This window comes from Lissotriton vulgaris, chromosome 1_1, assembly GCF_964263255.1.
Source record: "Lissotriton vulgaris chromosome 1_1, aLisVul1.2, whole genome shotgun sequence".
NCBI classification, from domain to species: domain Eukaryota; kingdom Metazoa; phylum Chordata; class Amphibia; order Caudata; family Salamandridae; genus Lissotriton; species Lissotriton vulgaris.
The window spans coordinates 529,864,159-529,884,315 of NC_141685.1; positions in this window are offsets into that span (position 1 = coordinate 529,864,159).

Sequence of the window (20,157 nt, forward strand, 5' to 3'; positions counted from 1 at the left end):
GCAGGTACAGGCAACTGGGGTAACGGTAGTTCGCAAGCAAAGGAATGTTCCAGGATGTGTCCATGTTACATCAGTTGCAGGACAGATGGGACAGGGAAGAGGAAGAGGTGTCCCAATAGATCCTAAGACAAGGATAGATGCTGTGACACTGAAATAGACTACTGTCTGTCATTTTTTACATCAGATCTGGCATTAGAAGTGCAGGGGTCGACTTAACCCTGTGAATCAGGTGCAGGAAGGAGAACTCGTGCAGATGGCAGATGGGGTAAATCAGTTACCGACGGTCACTAGACCAAGATCTCTACATACAGGAGTGAATTTGAACCAGTGAGTGTAAGTGCCACAACCTCAGAGAATCTCGCAGTGCAATCAAACCTATCATCAGATACCCTAATGGAAGCGCTGGATGGGTTTGAGTAGGACCCATCCTTATGACGGTGCCTGAGGGAAGAAGAAGACTGTACACTTGGTGCAGTCTTAGAGGTAGAAGCAGACATTGATGGTCATCTCTTTACATTCTTGATTGATACTGGTGCTACCTGTTCTACTGTCAGTACTGCAGCAGTCCCAAACCTGTCCCTCTTTGGAAAATCAATCCTACTTGTAGGAGTCTCTAATAAAAGAATAACAAACCCTTTGACGGAAGAGGCACCAGTAAAAATTGGAACCTTTCAGGATCGCCATCAGTTTGTGGTGTGTGATTCAAGTCCAGTCTGTTTGCTAGGGAGTGACCTCTTTTGTAAATCGAATTGTACCATCAATTGTATGCCAAAGGGAATTGAATTGCAGGCAAATGATGAGGACATTGTTTTCAAACTGGCTAATCGGTACCATTGCACAGCCATGTTTCCTTTACTGGGAGTGCAAGACATGCCATTCGATTTGAGAGACACAGTCTCTCCAGTGGTATGTGGCTTCTCTAGGAAGAAAATAGGACTGATTCGAGCCGTCGAACCAGTCCGAATACAGATTAGGACTAATGCTGAATTTCTGAGAACACCTCAGTACAACCTGACCCCATAAACAAATGCAGGAATTATACCTGTAAGTGAGTCCATGGTTGTGCAGGGCATTCTAAAGGAGACCATGGGAAGTCCGTGCAATTCGCCCCTCATGGGATTGCAGAAACCGAGTGGGAAATATTGCATTGTTCAGGACCTTAGGAAAGTCAATAGCATTGTGATTCCATGTTGTCCCATGGTACCGAATCCATCTGTGATCCTGTTTGAAATTTCTTCCGAGGCTAAATGGTTCACAGTGATTGACCTCTGTCAGGTATTTTTCTCCATCCCATTGCACAACGAAAGCCAATTGTTGTTTGCTTTCCGCCTGGAGAATCGTGTTTTAACGTGGGTATACTGAAAGTCCATCCATATTCAATCAGGTACTGAAAAAAACCTAAAGAGATAGATTCTGCCCTGAAACTCTGTATTAGTCCAGTACATAGACGACCTCCTCATTGCATTTGAAACACAGGAGGCTTGTAAGGACAATACTATAGCTTCACTGAACTATCTGGCTGACAATGGGCGTAAGGTGTCTCAGAGTAAACTTCAGTACTGTCTTAACAGTGTACCGTATTTGGGTCATGGAATCGAAAAAGGCAAGAAGAAAGTGTCACCAGAGCAAGTGGAGGCGATCATGAAAATGAATCCGCCTAGTACCCAGAAAGAAGTCAGGATGTTTTTGTGAATGGTTGGCTACTGCCAACAATAGATTCCTAATTTCGCTTTGAAAACCTTTGTAGATGCCGACTCATAAGGATGTGTGTGATCCGGTACCCTGGGAAAACAACTGTTTGCTTGCTTTCCTAGAGTTAAGAGAATGCCTGTGTCACGCTCCAGCTTTAGGAATGCCTGATTACAACGAAGCATTTTCATTATCCTGTCTTGAGTGAGAGGGTTGTGCTCTTTCTGTACTCACCCAGACACATGGAAGTGCCCGTAAACCAGTGGCCTACTTCTCAGCTACATTAGATCCTGTAGCTTCAGCATTGCCCGGATTTCTCAAATCTGTTGCTGCAACAGGTGTCAGTATTGAACAATGTGAGAGCATTGTTATGGGTCATCCTCTTACTGTATATGTACCGCATTCCGTAGAGCTCCTGATGACGAGAACCAAAAACACAGCGTTTTACAAATAACAGGTTGCCAAGATATGAGCAGGTTTTGCTTGCCGCTGAGAATGTGACCCTGAAATGTTGTTCTGTGTTAAATCCTGCTACCTTGTTACCTGTTTCAAGAGCTGATGAGAACGATTGTGAAGACAATGACAGTCTGGATGTTACTGAGCTTTGCACCAAGCCGAGACCTGACATTGTCGATGAGCCATTGTCTGAGCCTGATCAAGTCTTTTTTGTTGATAGTTCCTGCCTAAGAGACAAGGAATGTAATTTGGGAGCAACATATGTTGTCTGTACCCTCTCTGGAGTGGTGGAAGCTGCTTGCTCACAGGGAGTACACTCTGAACAGGTAGCTGAAATCATCGCCTTGACCCGTGCATGTCGAGTTTCTGAACAGATTTGAGTCACCATCTATACCGATAGCCAGTACGGTTTCGGTGTGGTTCATGAGTTCGGACAGCTATGGTCACAGAGAGGGTTCCTAACATCATCAGGTTCTCCAATTAGGAGAGGAGAATATGTGAGACAACTGTTGGAAGCATTGCAATTACCAAGGGAAGTGGCTGTTGTTAAGTGTGCAGCCCATGGAAGAGGAGATGACTTTGCTACCATAGGGAACAGATATGCAAAGTTGCTTGTTTTTGTACCAGACATGCCTGTATTTTCAATGGGGAATACATTGGTGAGAGTGCAGAGAAGACCGAACTCAGCATGATGCTAGCTGTTGTAGACACATGGGATGAAGTCAGGCGTTTGCAAATGGAAAACACAGATGAGGAACAAGCGGGTTGGATCAGAGCAGGTTGTGAGTAGTGGGTAAATGACATATGGTTTTCAGCTGATGGTAGGGTAGTGTTACCTGATTGTCTTTCAAACTCAATGGCAAACTCTAACATGGCTGCACCTGCAGTTTTTTATGTGTGGTAGTACTGATCTGCAGATAAACCAAGCTGTTGCCTGGCTCTGGACATTAAGAAGCATGTACATGGTATCTGTTCTATTTTAAGCACCCTACCCTGAGACGTGTTTGGCCCATTGCAGGTTGTAGGCGACATGCTGTGTAACCACCATCCTTAAGTTTGCTGCCACAAGGAATTCATTGTTAATGCTTGCCTCCTAATGGTGGAATATTCCTTAAAGAGAACTTTTCACACATCACTCACTGTGTAAAGGTATATGTATAGATAGGTATAGTACTACTTGGACAGGACGCATCGAGACAGACTTCGCTGTCGGCCCGGCTTGGGTTGTAGGCGGCATGCTGTGTAACTGTTCCTCTGATCTAACTGCCGATAAAATAGAGTTTTGATTCTAAACCCAATGACAAGGCAAATTCATGGAGCAGCTCACATAGGAAGGAGTGCAATGGTAAGATTGTTCAGTCATACTTGATCCAATCCGAGGTTTTGCTTAATTACACAAGCAGTGTGTCATCGTTGTGCCACATGCCAACAAATGAATGTGGGGAAAAAGACAGTTGTTGCCTTGAGGCAAATTGGTAGATCGGGGGATCGTTTCAATCGAACCTAATTGGATTTTGTTGAGATGTCATTGTGTAATGGGTTGAGATACATCTTGGTTGCTGAGTGCAGCTAAGTCGGTTGCTGAGTGCATCGTTTCCCAAGGGCTAGAAGCTTATCCAACTAGAAGGTGTGATAGTCTCACTGTAGCAAAGTTATTATTGAAGGAGCTCATTCCTAGATTCGAATTTCTAACTACATTGAAGTTGGATAGAGGAGCGCATTTTCTTAACGAAGTCATGAAATTGTTGTGTACTGCCCTAAGTGTGGATCAAAGACTGCATTGTAGTTACAGGTCAGAGGCATCAGGCATGGTGGAGCAGATCAACAGAACTTTAAAGGCGACACTTGCTAAAGCGTGTGCTTCGACATCTTTGAAATGGCCTGTTGCGTTGCCTTTGGTTTTAATGAGTTTGTGTAGCATTCCTGACAGGAAAACTGAGTTATTGCCACATGAAATTCTAATGGGAAGAGCAATGTGCTTGCCTACTGTGCCTGCCACTGCATTGATCAATAGCACGGTTGACTTGGTCCTTGACTACTGTAAAGGATTGGCTGATGTTGCTCATTCTGTGTCTCATCAGGTTGAAGCAGCAACTGCACAGACTTCGAAAGACTTCTGCCATGACCTGAGCCCAGGTGATTGGGTGCTTGTCCGAAAGCACGTGAGGATAAATTGTCTTAACTCAGTGGCGAGGACCATATCAGGTGATATTGGTGACGAATACTGCTGTGAAGTGTGGAGGAGTACCAAACTGGATCCGTGCTTTCCATACCCAATGAGTCACAGGTCCATCCGATGAGACAGCTCCTCTCCCAGAAGCATTTCCAGCCATGACTGAGAGGTCACTGGAGAGAGCAAGCCAAGCTGTGGAAGTTCCTGAAGAGGCTGGATACTCACAAGATGAGACTGGGGGTCAAGCTGCACAAGACTGTGGTATTGTCATGGTTAGATTCGTGCGCAACGATATTGGGATGTGATATGCAAAAATAAAGAAAATAACTACATCTCCTATAAGGCTCTGCATGATTGGTGATCATGTGACGTCTATTTAACCACATGATAGACCAGGAAGTGGGTTGAATATTCTGCTGACTGGCCTGAGATGCTAGCTGTGTTCCTTGCTTCGACCTGCAATCCCGGCCCTAAGACTTTGTTCCTGATTACCTGGGTATTTGTACTCGGTTACTGTTTACTCTGCGGGAATTGCCCAATTCTGTGTGGTGCGGCTGCACTCAGTAGAAATGATCGGCGATTCTGACCTTATTGCCCTCCGTTGGCGAGCAGCTCTGTACTCGTGCGGAGGACGATACTTGTTTCATTTAAAGGGTTCTCTCATGTCCTCCGTTGGCAAGCATTTCTACTATAGCTCATGCGGGGGAACGGTGCTCTCTATTGATTTTTCGGACAGCATTTCGGCCGCCGGGAAGAACCGGTGAAATTGCTGTGAAGGCTTCACAATTTACCGGACGGCATTTCGGTGCCCACTCTAAGCACGGGTTCACACTATGCAGCTCTGGGCATTAAGCTTGCTTAATCTCCACAACGGCCCCCGCGGCGGGATGCCTGGCTTTCACCTTGGGGATACCCAGTATGGGTTATCTCACAGGGAAAAAGCCAGGACGGGTTCCCAATGCAAGCGCCGATATGCCCCAGGGTAAGTCGAGCGCTATATAAGAACACACATACATACATACATACATTTTTGGCCGCCTTGCACACAGGTCCTCCGTTGGCAAACTCTAAGAGTGGAGTTCATGCGGAGGACGATTTTGGTTATTCTTCTACCGGATGGTATTGCATTAATTTTTGGAACTTTGTTCTAACTAACCAGGGTACTTCAGACACGGAATCACGCTGTGGGTACTCGTTGAGTGCAATTAACTCAAGCTGTTGGATTTACAACTTTATCTCTGCAGCGGACTGTGTCAAAGTTCTTTTCGATGTTATGCGTTTATACATGGGCTGATAACAAGGAGGCAGGTAAGAGAGAGAAGCTTCACAGTATTAGTTATTTGGGCCGTAGTAGTCATTCGGGGCTCATTGTGGGTTTTGTCTTGACTGTGCAGTGTCACTCCGCCTATCTTGCCTAACAAGGGACAGCAACTTTTCCTTTCTTTGGTGCAGTTTAGACACAAAGTCAGTTCCCGCATTTCAGGTATATGTGATAGAGTCCTCCTATTGTTAGCACATGAGGCACGTGATATCTGTGATAGTAGAAGTGATCGATGTTTATTTGTTGTTTCAGATCTCCCTCCATGCTGTCCCTTTCCCTACCGTCCCTCGCTTGATCATTCTATCGCCATGTGTCATTATGGCAATCAGGTGTGATTAGGTCAAGAGGTGGACCCCATTAAGCAACAAACGATCCGGAGGACGGAAGACGTAACAGGTATAGACTTTCTTTGAGGGACATGGTAACGTTGTGAGTGGTATAGAGTCTGACTCAGCAGAAAAACCTGGTGTGGAAAGTGGTTGTGGGCAGTCATGGAAGAAGGATGCTGCAGATGAAATGAGGCCTGTGAGACAAAGGAGGAGAAATCAGAGACTGACATCCAAAAGAGAACTTGCACAGATAGGTGAATCTTCGGAGTCTGTTCTAGGTGTTGTTGAGAAAGCCACAGGTAGTGTTAGGAGATCCACGAGAACAAGAGTGCAGTGTCAGAGATATTCGTCTCCTGAGTGGACTTATCTGGCTACACATCTCGGTTAGAGCGAGGTCCGAGATCTTGATACTAATTGTACAGACTTGTTGAGAGTTCCTGGAATCAAGGCTAATGCACTCCTGTCACTGACTGTTCCTTTTCCACCAAGGTTGAGTGGTGTATGGACTCTGATTCTAGATGACGTCAAATTTCCAAGCTTCAGAGCTCCACAGTCTCCTCAAGAGATTGCAGCGTTGAGAGCTGAACTGTTACGAGTCATTAAGGAGATTTGCATTGATCTCACTAAAGATGAAAATTGAACTTTTGTACTATAAATAAGCTGTTTGAATGAAGATAACCTAGACCAGAGTGGAATAAAATAAAAATAGGGACTTCCATTTAGAAGAAGAAAGAGGGCTAGGCAAGACTTCCAAGCTGTGTAAATATTGTTCAAAGACTGTTAAAAGGACTTTCCAAGAGTCAAGGAAAAGTTGCTCAAAGACTTTGGTTGCACGTGAATAAGAGTCAGAGAAAAGAGACTCTGTGTGATTGATCCTCTTAAAGCTGCAATCCGAGCCACTTTGAAAATGGAATCTGGAAATATGAATCATAGGCACACGTGTATTATAGGTATACTCATTGTAAGAATAGTCAGTGTAATGTCTGTAGTCATCACTGAGGTGCAACTAGTTGTACCTTATCTCTTCCCCTCTGTTCCCTGGCTGTATTCTTATTATTGAGGGGGTCCCATCATCACTGCTGTAGTCATCACTGAGTACATGGGACAGTCACACCTACCACTGCTGCCTCAAAGGAGTGTAAATTAGGGTCTGATAAGGGCTTAATGGAATTAACTAGTCCCTTTCTTCATGTATATCTGTTTAAAGTTGATTATATGCTGAATGCTTATGCTAAGTTGCTTTATAAATATGTCAATGCTATGGAAGTGAGAGATTGTGTGTATATAATTGCCTGCTTGGGTCAAGGAGGGGGATTAGGTACCATTGCTTACCTTTGAAGTATGGTATTAGTTGTAGTTTACTCCTTAGTAAGTTTTATGGAAAAGGTCATTATGAGTACTACATCTCAAACTATGATGTGGTACTCTCAAAAATACCAGTCTATAAACATTTGAACAAATATGATTATTATAAGTAGGAGAAGAGAATGGGAAAATACTTTGCACCCACAGTAACATTAGACACTGCTTACGCACATAGACATAACTTAACCTACATATTAAAAGACATAGAAAAGAAATTTGTAGATCAAGTAGAAGATAGACATAGTTGTTAAGTTTAACAAACAGGATTATAAGTTTGAATGGACCAAGGAGGAGTTAGCTCACAAGGCTAAGGGAAGCCATGGTCCTATAGCTTTAGATTGGGAACAATGAGGCAAGCTTTGCATACATCAGGTTCAGGGTCTTTATGACACTGTATTTTTGGGACAAAGTATGTGTGACCATATCTTTATAATCAATGGTCCTTGGAAGATGTTTTTGCAAGAAGCTGTACAAGTGGTGCCAAGAGTATAATTTGTATATGGTAAGAATGCATATGTTTGGCTTCCGAACAATTGGTTTGGTACTTGTTAGTGGCAGTTGTACTTCCAAAGATGTATCATGTAGAAGATCTGGAATGGTTGGAGGTAAAATCTTACCATAGGGAAAAATGTAGCCCGAGTGCTGGTGAAGTTGTGGGAGACATATTTGGAGCAATGATACCTAGTTTGGGGGTGGTGCTGATGACGTCAAGATCAGGAGGTTGTCTACCATTGTGGATAAGTTGCCGATCAACACAGCTCAGTCATTGCTTCTCATAGATGGGGAAATGTTTTCGATAAGGGCAATAGCGATGCAAAACCGGCTTGTGTTAAATGTGATATTGGTAAAGAAAGGCGGAGCCTATCTGATGCTGAAGGTCCAACATTGTTGGACTTATATCCCTGAAAATTAAAGATTTGAGGGGATATATAACTAATATCACTGAGATATATCATGAGATACAAGATCTGGCAGCTCAGGGAGTTTTGGACAAGATTGGAAAAGGATTTAGTGTCATTAGAAGTTGGTTTGCAAACTTAGGAAAGGGTATTCTTGAATACATCTTGAAGCCAATTATAATTGTTGTAGTCTGTGTTATCATCTTCATAGGTATGGTAAGAACATACAAATGGCACAAGGAGAGCCAAGTGGAGAACTCCTTAAGGGAAAGAGAGAGAAGTGTGGAAAGACTGCAGGACAATCATTATAAGAATTTGAAGTGACAGGAGCAGTTCAAAGGAGGTGCCTGAAATATAAATTACAAACAAAAATATAAACATTTGCATATCCTGTAAAAGTAAGAAAAAAACGAATACAACTAAAACATACAATATAGATAATTAATTAGTAACTAATTACATAATTAACAATAAAAATAATTACCATTAACATAAAACTAAGTGTAGTTTAGTTACATTTCCACCCTATTTTTCTACAAAACCAACATCTCGCTACTAAAATCTAAATTACTAACAAAAATATAAACATATCAATATACATTCAAAATAACCAATACAACTTAAATACCAAAAATAATGATTAAACAATTTACACTATTTTTAATTAATTTAAATATTATATTTACAATACTAAATTATTTAATAATAAAATGTAATGAATTATAATTGTATTTACTTCCCACCCTATTCCCCTACAAACCCAGCAATTCACTAATACATTATAAATTACCAGTAATTAAAAAAATATTGAACGTTTTAAATTACAAACTTTACTAACACTTAAAAATAATATTGTCACTATTATATGTTACAGTAACCAAAAAACGATGCTTTTTTGCAACCATGTTTAAGCCAACAATATTAAATAAAAGAATATTATTTAAAACAATAGTATATACCCCAAAACAATATAATAATGTTGCCTATAGTATTCTGTGACAAAATACTTTTAGTAATTATATTCTTGCAACGATATTTAGGTATCACAATATGAATACGCATTTACAATGCAACGGTCTCGCCTTTGCAAAAGTTAGAGCTATTGGCATTGTAAATGACAACATTTTCATTTCTGTGTTGGTTTTGAAAACAGATAAATAAATGGCATTGTCATTTACAATGCCAATAGCTTAATCTCTCGCAAATGCCACACACACACACACAGACCCACACAGAGCCCCACAAACACACAGAGCCCCACACATACAGAGCCCCCCACACACACAGCCCCCCCACACATACACAGAGCCACACACACACACACACACACAGAGCCACACACACTCAGAGCTACACACAGAGCCACACACAGAGCCACACACACACAAATAGAGCCACACACACAGCCCCACACACACAGAGCCCCTCCCCACACACACACACAGAGCCCCACACACAAGGCTCTTGCTGTGTGCTTGTGTAGGGGCAGGCTCTTGCTGTGTGCTTGTGTAGGGTCAGGCTTTTGCTGTGTGGGTTGCCATGCTCTTGCTGTGTGCTTGTGTAAGGGCAGGCTCTTGGTGTGGGCTTGTGTAGGCTCTTGCTGTGTGCTTGTGTAGGGACAGGCTCTTGCTGTGTGCTTGTGTAGGCTCTTGCTGTGTGCTTGTGTAGGGGCAGGCTCTTGCTGTGTGCATTGCCAGGGTGCTGCTGCTGCTGCTCTGTGCAGAGGCCCTTTGCTGACGTGCATCCTGGAGAGGCCGAGATGGTGCGAGGCAGGCTCCGAGTTGTTTTCGCGCAGGGGGTGGGGAGGGGGAGGGCCTGTATGCTCCTCGCGGCCCAGTTGAGCACGGAGAGGCGGTTCCTTCAAGGTGGGGGGGGGGGGGGGGGGGGTCAGTGCGTGAAATTATGGTTGGCCGCGCGCGGGAGCTCAGCACAGCCATGTACTCTGATTTAAACAGATTGCCAGCACAACATGGAGTTATGGTAGTAGCTTTTGCATTTAATATTCTCATAATAAAGTTTATACCTATATTGTCAGCAATACTATTATGAAAACGAGGCCCCTATTCTAAACACAGTGCTTCTACTTGAGCTACAAAAGGTACTGCGATAGCTTAAGAATTTTCCCTTCAGTATCTTTAAAGGACATTTTAGAGCCTTAAAACAGCGCAGGGTTTCCATATATGATTATAGGGACAAACTTTTGTAAATACCTATCACTAGTTGAAATTGTTCTGAGAACATTGGTTGAAAATAGGTTGGAGTCTGCCCTGATCATGCCACCCTAATACACAGATTTTACATGCAAAATATAAACATACATTTTGATTCAAGCAGCCCTTAAATATTGCATTCCTGCAACTCACCTACCAACCTGGGTTGAAACTGTTTCAAATAGCTCTTTCATAATGATTCTGTACAGAGAGCTAGAATCAGTTACGAACTCTAGCCCAAGGCTAGGATAATAAACATTGAAGGTCCAGGGGCATTCTCATCAGTGGCACTATTGACACTTCTGAACTAAAGTACCATGTTTTTTTCTCTTTGTTTTCTCACAATTCTCCGCTAATTTGCTAACCACTTATCTAAGCAAATCTAAACTGGGGGCTAGTCCTGTTATATTTGCACACTTTAGCAAAGCCCCAGACACCTTTGGAACGATGTAGTATTGAAGCTACTATCACAGTGATAGTATGCAGACTTGATTTTGCTTTTCCTTTGTTTACCACTCATGTTTGACCACCTTGCTGTCGACACTACACATCCCCCCTTTTTTCTTTACTTATCATTAACTTTTTTTTTCCCGGGGGGTGCTAGAGGGTCCACGACGAGATGGCTGCACTTTAGTGCAGCTCCGCCAGACGAAGACTTAATCCGTTATTAACCCTGCTTTCCCCGCTCACATTCTTTGCCAAATCTGCAGGACACGATAGCGCTGATCTTCCAGCTGCATGAAGCGAGTGAATACAGACACCAGCTCTCCCGGTTGAAGAGGACGCTCCAGTTTACGGCGAGGGCCAGAGCTCACAAAATGGCGGCCTAACGCTCGTACTGGAACCGGTGCACAGTGTGTGAGGGTAAAGAGCGTCTGTTGCTGACGGCTGGAAGCGGGGGATCGCCCCGCTACCAGGTGCTCTCCTAGAGGCGTCGGCGACCGGTGAGAGCGGGGCGGGCGGGCAATCCCGGAGGGTGACACTGTATTGCCTGCGCAGTCGTTGCACCCCCGGTCTGGAGAGTCATTGTGAACTAGAACAGCTGGAGTGTGCGGGACCCTGCCCTGAGCACCAGAGTGAGGCACTGGTGCAAGGAGCAGGGGATGCAACCGAGGGCAGCGGGGGAAGCCTTCTCTGTCTCGGCCGGGGAAGGGGGGAGGAGGGGCCGGCGGAAGGCATGCACACACAGAGCCCAGCAGTAGCGACAGCCAGGGAGCGCATCGGCGGGGACGGGAGAGCCCGGGAGAGCCCAGGAGAAGAGGAGAGAGGTGAGAAGAGGGGTGGGGGAGAGGAGGTGACGAGGATTAGGAAGAGGTTAGAAATAGATAAACACAAAGGAACTTAGCCCTGTCCTTTTCAGACTGGGGGGCGTGTTTTTCTTTCTCCCCTCTTCTCCATTGGCTGGAATGTAAACAATGGGCGTGTTTTTTACTTGTTTACCATTCCAGCCAATGGAGAAGAGGATAGAACAAATCTAAAAAACACGCCCCCCAATCCAAAAAAGACGGGGCTTAGAGCGAGACAATGACGTAACTCAGACCTCTTCTCCAATGGCTGGCTGCCGTTTAGGAGGCCAGCCAATGGAGAAGAGGGGCGGGGTTTACCCTCGCTACTCAGAGTCATTAAATCTCACCAGCGATACTGCGCATGTGCGCAGCCTACGCTAGCCGAGACCTAAAAACGATGGACCTGATTTACAAGGGGCCTCCACACTTGTGGCAGAGGCCCCGTAGTTATTGGGAGTTTGCGCACATGGGGCGGAAACTTCTCAATGAGAATTTGCATTGCGGATATTGTGCCCCGAGTGCAGAACACGACCGTGTGCTCCGTACAAGTCTATGTGCAAGTCGCGGTTGGATTTTTAAAGATTAGGGACCCTTCCCCGTGGACCCTAAAGAACCCCAGTGGAAAGCAGAAGGTTTGAGAGCCACCCCACCCTTGGATACCCTAGTACCCACGTTACCTACACCAGGGAAGCCAGTTGCACACTTGTGAAGTGGTGTCGTAAACCGCTGGCGAACCCAATGGAGGACTTCAGAAAAGTGCCTCTACTGGAAGAGAAGAAAGTGTCTGTGGGAATCCAAACGTGGATTCTTGAAGAAGAGTAACTAAATGCAGAGGGGACAGAGTCTATGTCACTCTGGAGTGACCAGGAGACTTGGAAGACAAATGCTTTCCGATATCAGGTGCTTCAGGGAAGATGACGATGACCTTGTCTCTGCAGCTTTGAGGGCCAGGTGAAGCTTAGGAAGACCAGGACCAGGATACAAGCTGTCCCACGAAGGATGTCGAGTGCTGAGGGGTCGGTGTCTGACTGTAGCACCAACAAGTGTTGGCAAAGGCAGCCCCCGCAGGAAGTCAAGAAGGTGCAAAGTTCGGACCAGCAAGGTCCAGGGAACTCACCACAAGCAGGGGAGTCAGGGAAGGCCCCAAGCAATCAGGGAGCCCAAAGGAAACAAAGGTGACCCTAAAATGGACCCACGGGCTGGAGGCACTGGAGTCGCAGAAGGACCTTGAGCAGCTCACCAAAGGAGCAGGCCACGGTGCCCACGAGGTGGAGTGGCTAAAGATCTTGGTGGAAGGAGTTGTTGGAGGCTGCGGCTACTTGGAGCCCAATGTACTTGTTGCAAAGTTGCCAACAAGCCTTTGCATTTGCGAAAGAATGCAGTGCACATGGGTTCGGTTATTGCAGTCCCCCAAGGGATACTGGCCTCAAACTCTGTGAGGAGAGTGCAGGCCTCGAGGGATATGGAAAACCACCACCTATGTTGTTGACCCCTTCGGAGTCCACAGGAGCTTCGGATCAGCAGACCGGTCAGCAGTGTTGAGATGCCTGTTTATGCAGGAAAGTGACTCCTTCACTTCAAGGGAGATTCCTTCAAGTGTCTTTGATGCTCCACAGGACTTGGAGGGTTTCTGTACAAAGCATGGGCACGGCCAATGCAGCAGGCAAGGGGGACAAAGTTGGGCCCTTACAAAGCACAGCGAAGTCCAGACGGTCAAAGAAGAAGTGGTATTGGAATTGAATCATGTCCCACGACATATCTAAGGACCTACACCCAGGTAAGCCCTTAAGTACCCTAGGGAAAGGGTTGGGACGATTCAAGGAACCATCCCAGGGGAGGGTCTGGACAGGAGGGAGGTTACTCCCATGTCCTTTGTCCAGTTTTGCGCCAGAGCGGGAGCCATTGGTTTGAACTGGACTATGCACAGGGACACCAAAAATGTCCCTCATTCAGACTTTCTGGCACTGGCAAGCACACCCACCCGGTCCCAATACACTAAATCCTGTCTGGGAGGCGGCCACACCTCCCTGTAACAGGATGCCTATTGTTCCACCTTCCTCTGTTCGAGCTTGGCTCAGCAGCAGGAGGGCAGATATGTGTCTCTGGTCAGCAGCAACCTTTTGGTGCTGTCCGGGCCTAGAAGGTGGGCATCGGGTACATCGAAAGACTAACAGAGGGCTCTTCCAGTGCTTGGAATCATACCTACCACACCGTTTAAGATGTGGGAGGTATGATTGCAACATGGTTGATGCCAAACATGATAGGATTTGTTGCAGCCAGTTTCGAGATGGTCATCATGTAATTACACAGTGCCCCTCTATAGTATATGGCTGCTTCACCAACAACCCGGAAGAATGGACTCTGTAGGCTGCAGGGTTGTCCTGCTCATGCAGGGACACCCTCTCACTTAGAACCAAGCACCCTGCCGTCAGGATTCCAAAGGCCTGCTATATGGTTGACTTATAGGTTTTAAGTGCAGTGACCTTTTAGTAAGAGGTGTAAGCACCAACTCACACACGCTGCAATGGCAGGCCTGTAGTTCCATTTTGAATGGTCTCTCATGGGTGGCAGAATACCTCTGTCAGCCCATGGTAGACCTCTGTGGTACCTATGCCCTTAATCCATGGGTACCATATACTAGGGACTTAGAAGGGTACCCCAGTATCCAATCTGGGATGTACCTAAGTACTGTACACAACCATTTAAGGAGAGAGCAGATAGACTGGGGTCATGATTAGCAGGATCCCAGTCAGACTTGTCAAAAAACAGCTTAGCACCAGGCAAAAACTGGGGGTAACCATGCAGTAGGATCCTACCTTCCTACAGATTTGTCATATGCTGCTTTGCTGGAAATACAGATTTTGAACGCGGCACTAGCCTGGAGAAAAGGCCTTGGGGCCTGATAATAAGTTTAGGAGTGCTGGAGTGAGACCGCCCCACCACTGCCCTACTCCCTCACTGCCAGACCTGCGTGTGGGGTTCTTTGGCATTCCCACTGTGGTGCCTATGAAATAGGCACAGCAACGGGAACATCAAAGACAGTGCCTGCACGGCATGGGCTGCTGCTGTCCATGCCTTGTGGTACTGTAGTGCATGCCCATAGGAAGACACAACATGTGCCTCCTGCATGCACCCCATGGCCCTGAGGCAACATGGGGCCCTGTAAGGCCCCCTTTGTTTCCTCTTAGCCATGGTTTTCATGGAGTAGAAACCTCCATGAAAACCATGGCTAAGAGGAAACTCTTATTATGCTTGGCAGAACCTCAGCGGTCCTGCCAAGCATATTGCGACCTCAAGACCACCGTGTCACTGATAGGGATCTCTGATCCCTGGTGGGTGCTGCAGTGCAATGGCAGTCCGACTGCCCTAGTTGTAATAGGGCGGTCAGATGGACTGCTGCCTCCCCATGAGCCTGGCAGTCCTCGGACCGCCAGACTTGTAACGAGTCCCTTAGTGTTCTTAAACATAAGCATTTACATCATTCTAAATATTTCTTCATATGATGGTTGTGTACAAATGACATATTTGATTTTTGGTGTGACATAACCCACATACACTGAAAGTAGTGTGGCCACCATCCTCTTGCTCATTAAGGATGCTTTTTCCAGTCCTGGGTGTTCTTGCGATAACCTAATGCATTGTTGCCATTCTAGCCTTGTTTTGAGCTAAATAGATTAACACACCTGAAAACAATGAGTTGTAGTTAAAAGATTTAGGACTGGAGACGAGACGCCCTTGGGCCATTGTATGCGCTCTACAAATATCATAAATAAATAAATAAATAAATAAATAATGAGTGAAGTGGTCACACTAACTGAAAATGAATGCTGAGAAAGGACCCTATTTTTTTTATACATAGCATTGCTTTACTGGTCACCCTGGTAGCCATTCCTAATGATAGGGAGAAATATATATGTTTTATAGATGTAGTTTCCCTCCAAGTACTTTCAATTAGTGATCTGGATTCCTACAAATTGTAACATATTGTTCATTCTCCTAGGCCTTTCCTTTGTGTTTGTTTCTACAAATATACGCCAATCAGAGTTCTTCCTGCTCAGTGCTCCTGTGGTTGCTCAAAGCTCTCTGAAATTTAAACAGCCATCAGGTGTTCAGGCAAAGCCTGTATTCTAACTGTAAACCTCCTAACCTACTCCAGGAAGCAGGCAGATCAATCAGTGTTACCTGGTCATGCAATGGGCGCACCAGCCCCAGCCCCCAGTGACCATAGACAGATTCACTCCCAAATAGAATCCATTAAAAAGATTGTAGTGTGGGGTCGGAGCTTCCATTGTCACAGCTACTTCTTCATACCACCTGTTCCAGTTGTCTTTCCTATTCCACTCGGAGTCATAATTCCAGCTCTCCCCCTCTCTAACTATTCTCAGATGCTCCTGAATATTCTGTGATCTCTCATTCTGTATGCATATTATCTCAGCATTCTGACCAATCACCAGCCGCGGCCGGTAGTGGGAGTACCTGCCGAGCTGTGACGTGGTAAGGGGGAGTGCAGGGTGGGGGTTTGTAATGTATGGATTATGGAGCTTTACAGGTAAGTAAACATATAAATAAATAAAACAAATCTCTTTTTGGCACTACATCACCAAATGTGATGCAGTGCACGCAAAGAAATTCGTTGTATTTGTTTATATGTTTACTTACCTGTAAAGCTACATAATCCATACATTACAACCCCCACCCTGCCCATCCCCCTCCCCACGTCATCGCTCGGCAGGTAATCCCACTACCGGCCGCGGCTGCCAATCACATGCATTTATACAGCCCACACACAGCACTATACAGCCTGCCACACACAATTAGAACACCTCTGCCATACACAATGTCACGTGCACATGTACGTGCAACCACCACTCTCACCAATAAACAAACAAGCAGCATCTCCATTGCCATGCCCATCTGAGGCTCAGCGTTTAATAAACAGCAATACTCTCGCTAAACATCTGCTTTTACTTTTACAGAGCAGATATTTCCTGTGGGTGAGCTCTGCTCTGGCTGCAACCTGATTAGCTGCAGATTATGTCAATGATTATAATAATAATGTTCTAATCGCGGCTTCACATCATGCTACGTAGTGAATCTGCACTGGAAATAAATGACAAATGTATCTGCCACGTGGCATTACTCAGATGTAGATAGATTACATAAATGAATCACTCTGTTCGATGTGTGGGGAAGGATTACTGTTTTCCCATCCGCCCAGCCTCCTCCATCCAACTCACTGCCGGGCTCAAGGATTCCAGCAGTGCCCCCTACTTGTACCACTGAGGACTAGACTGGTAAACAACAGCTACATTCCTGTTTAGTGTAAGATTTGTCAACCCTGGCTGCTTAATGGCGATCCCGCATTAGTAGCCTGAAGTGGCAGGTGAGGGTCAGATTTTGATCTGGAATTTCGAGTACAAAATATCAAAAGGAAAATGCTTTTAGGGACATATAGATGTACTTTTCCTTACTCTACATCAATGTACCTTGAAGATATAGGTGCACATATGTTGGTCCATTTAGGTGTTTACATGCTTATCTTTAGAATGTTTTGCCCCTCAATATTTTGTCTATGATGTTAGTGTCCCAAGACATTCTGTATTCGATATTCAGGATCCACACTCGCCAAAACTGATTTGTGTGACCCAGTCAAATGCAGAAGGTAACCGGCGATGAGTCTGAACAAGGAAGACTCACCTAGCAGTAGGCATTCCTGAGCATCAACATGACATAATATGCGGAGCAGCTGGCAGGTGTAAAGTACCATGGGTGTCTTCAAACACTGACCATATGTCTTTTGGTTCTTTGGAGCCTTCCAGCTAATTAGCAGAGTTCCAGTGTTTGCTAATTGTATTCTGCAGTGTTTTGCAAATGTAACCCCCTTTCTTTCCAAGAGTTCTTTTAAGAGCCCCATTTGGTTTGATCATACATTTGTTCATGGACATCATTTCGAAGTACCCATGGGCAATAGGTCTCCACTTTGTACCGTTGGCACTACCATTGCTCCCCTGTTCTCAGCTGTCATGAAAGCATTGGCAGGAACGAAAAGTAAATAGGCAGAGAAGTAGTCAAAGGGGGGTGGAGAAGCAATCTCTACCCCCTCCATGTTACCAAAGATCAGGACATTTATGGCCAACTGAGGATTAGATCTCAGAGTACATTCAGGCAAGCTGAACTGGTGTCTAAGAACCAAATGGGGTGTCTGAGAGTTATATAATGTGCTCTAAAACAGCTGACTACATCTGAAGGCGAAAACTGAGGATCGGCTGAGGGTGCAACATGGATCTTTTAAAGTGCCTCCTAGAGATGTTTGGGGGTACACTGAGATTCTCTAAGGTCTGACTTGTGGGGTGTTATAAACAACCGGGGAGGTCAAAAGACAATGGCTGGGTCTCTTGAAGCCATACTGGAGGTAGCATGGGGCACACCAATTATTTCTATGGGCCAACTGGGTGCATTTAATAACCAGTGGAGGGTAGGGTCAGTCTCAGCATCTCTGAAACCACACTCATCCATTCTAATGGCATGTTGTAAGTCTCTATAGGCATTGCAAGGATCTCTGAAGCACACTTGGGTTTTTTCAGCCTCAGATGGTGATGTTGAGGAACAGCGGGGGGTGTCTGAGGGTGAAATTAAGGTGTTAAATGGGCAAGCTGGCAACCTTCTGGACATCTCCCCAGGGTTCCTGACAGCGGCCTGGATTTGATGTAAAGAAGATGTAGGTTGTCTAGTGGCTGACTCGGGGTCTCTGAAAGCCGCACTGAAGTCTCTAGGCAGAATAAGGGCCTTTGGCGATTTCTAGGGGACATCTGAAGGGGATCCAGTGATGGGTGTTAGATGGAGCGTGAAGGCTGGCTGAGGTAGCTAAAGATCAAAACATTCACCTGATAGGTGGTTGAGGTAATATCACTGCCTGCTGGAGGTGTTTGTGAGTGCACTAGGAGATGTCTCAAAGCCAACTAATGATTACTTCAGCTTGACAATGAGTTTGTGATGACCTGTGTGTGGTGTTTGAAAGCATGCCAATGGTCTCTGAGTCAAAGTGTCATCTTATGTGAAGAATCAACTTGGTGTGTCAAATAGACAAATAAGCCCTCTGATGGTGAAATGATGATCTCTTAAGGCTGTCCAGAAGTGGAATAAGAGCCAGCTGGGGATCTTCAAACGTGTACTAGTGGTGAGTGTTAGTTTTAAGGATCAACTGGAGAAGTCTGAAGCAAGGTCATTACAAGGAGGGGGCAGAACATTTTTCCTCAGGCCCTGAGCCTAAGAACAGTAATTAATTTCCAGACTCAGAACAGCAGCACCAGATTACAATTTGCAATATTTCCCTTTCCCCAGGCCTGGGAATGTACTGACAAGGAATGTGTCATGAAAGAACAAATGTTGCTTAAAATGTCTGTTTTTGCTCACTGTGTTGAAACCTAGTTGCTTTCAGTTTCATTTTCTACCTGTGATACTATCTGGAAGCCCTTCTGTCTAGAAGCTCCACAACTACTTTTCTCATTATTATTTTGACATTTTTCATCATTTAAAAATGTGTTTGATAATATGTTGTTTTTAGTAGAGGAATGTTTGAGCAAAGTCACAGACTCAGTAAGTTATTTGAGTATTTCAAGTTGGATTTTTGGGCCTAATTCACAAAGGTACATGTCTCTATTCACTCATGTGTTTACTCACTACTACATCTAGGTGTAAATCTCCACTTTTGTGCTAGTCTCCATTTCCAAGCGGCGATTTACACCCTAGGTATAAGACTTACATGTCTCCACCCCCTAATAAGGCGATGGAGCGCCCTGTGGTTGTATTTACAACTCAAAGGTACTACAACTAATTTATGATTATATTTTGCATTTTGTATAGTTGGTAGACAAGTCTGCCACCAGGTTGGAAACCTCTGCCACGGTATGAAAATGTAATAACGTAAAAAAAATTAAAAAAAATAAAGATATATATATATATATGCGAGTGGAGGACCATTGGTGGGCTTGAAATGTCTCAGACATCGGCACATAACTGAGGCACACACTACAAGATTCACAAACCGACGTGGACTCATTCACGTCGCCCATTGGAGGGCTCATATTTTTAAGTGGGAGGTGGCCTCTATGCCAAAATGACTGTCGCGCCTCTGAAGAGTGCAATGAGCACGAAACGCATCAGGCGTGAATCGACAGGCATGGTGTAAACTGGATCCGCCTGCCAATTCGGCTTTTACCTCATGAAGGTTGCTGCAGCAGATGTCAGAGTGCGTCTCCAACAGGTGTGAACCTTGGAGCTTTGATATATAAATATATATATATATATATATATATTTTTTTTTTTTTTTTTTTTTTTTTTTACTGAATATTATATATGTAAATTAATCAAAAAATATATTATGAACCTGGAGATAATGAAATTCACTTTCAAAGCACATTAACTCCCCA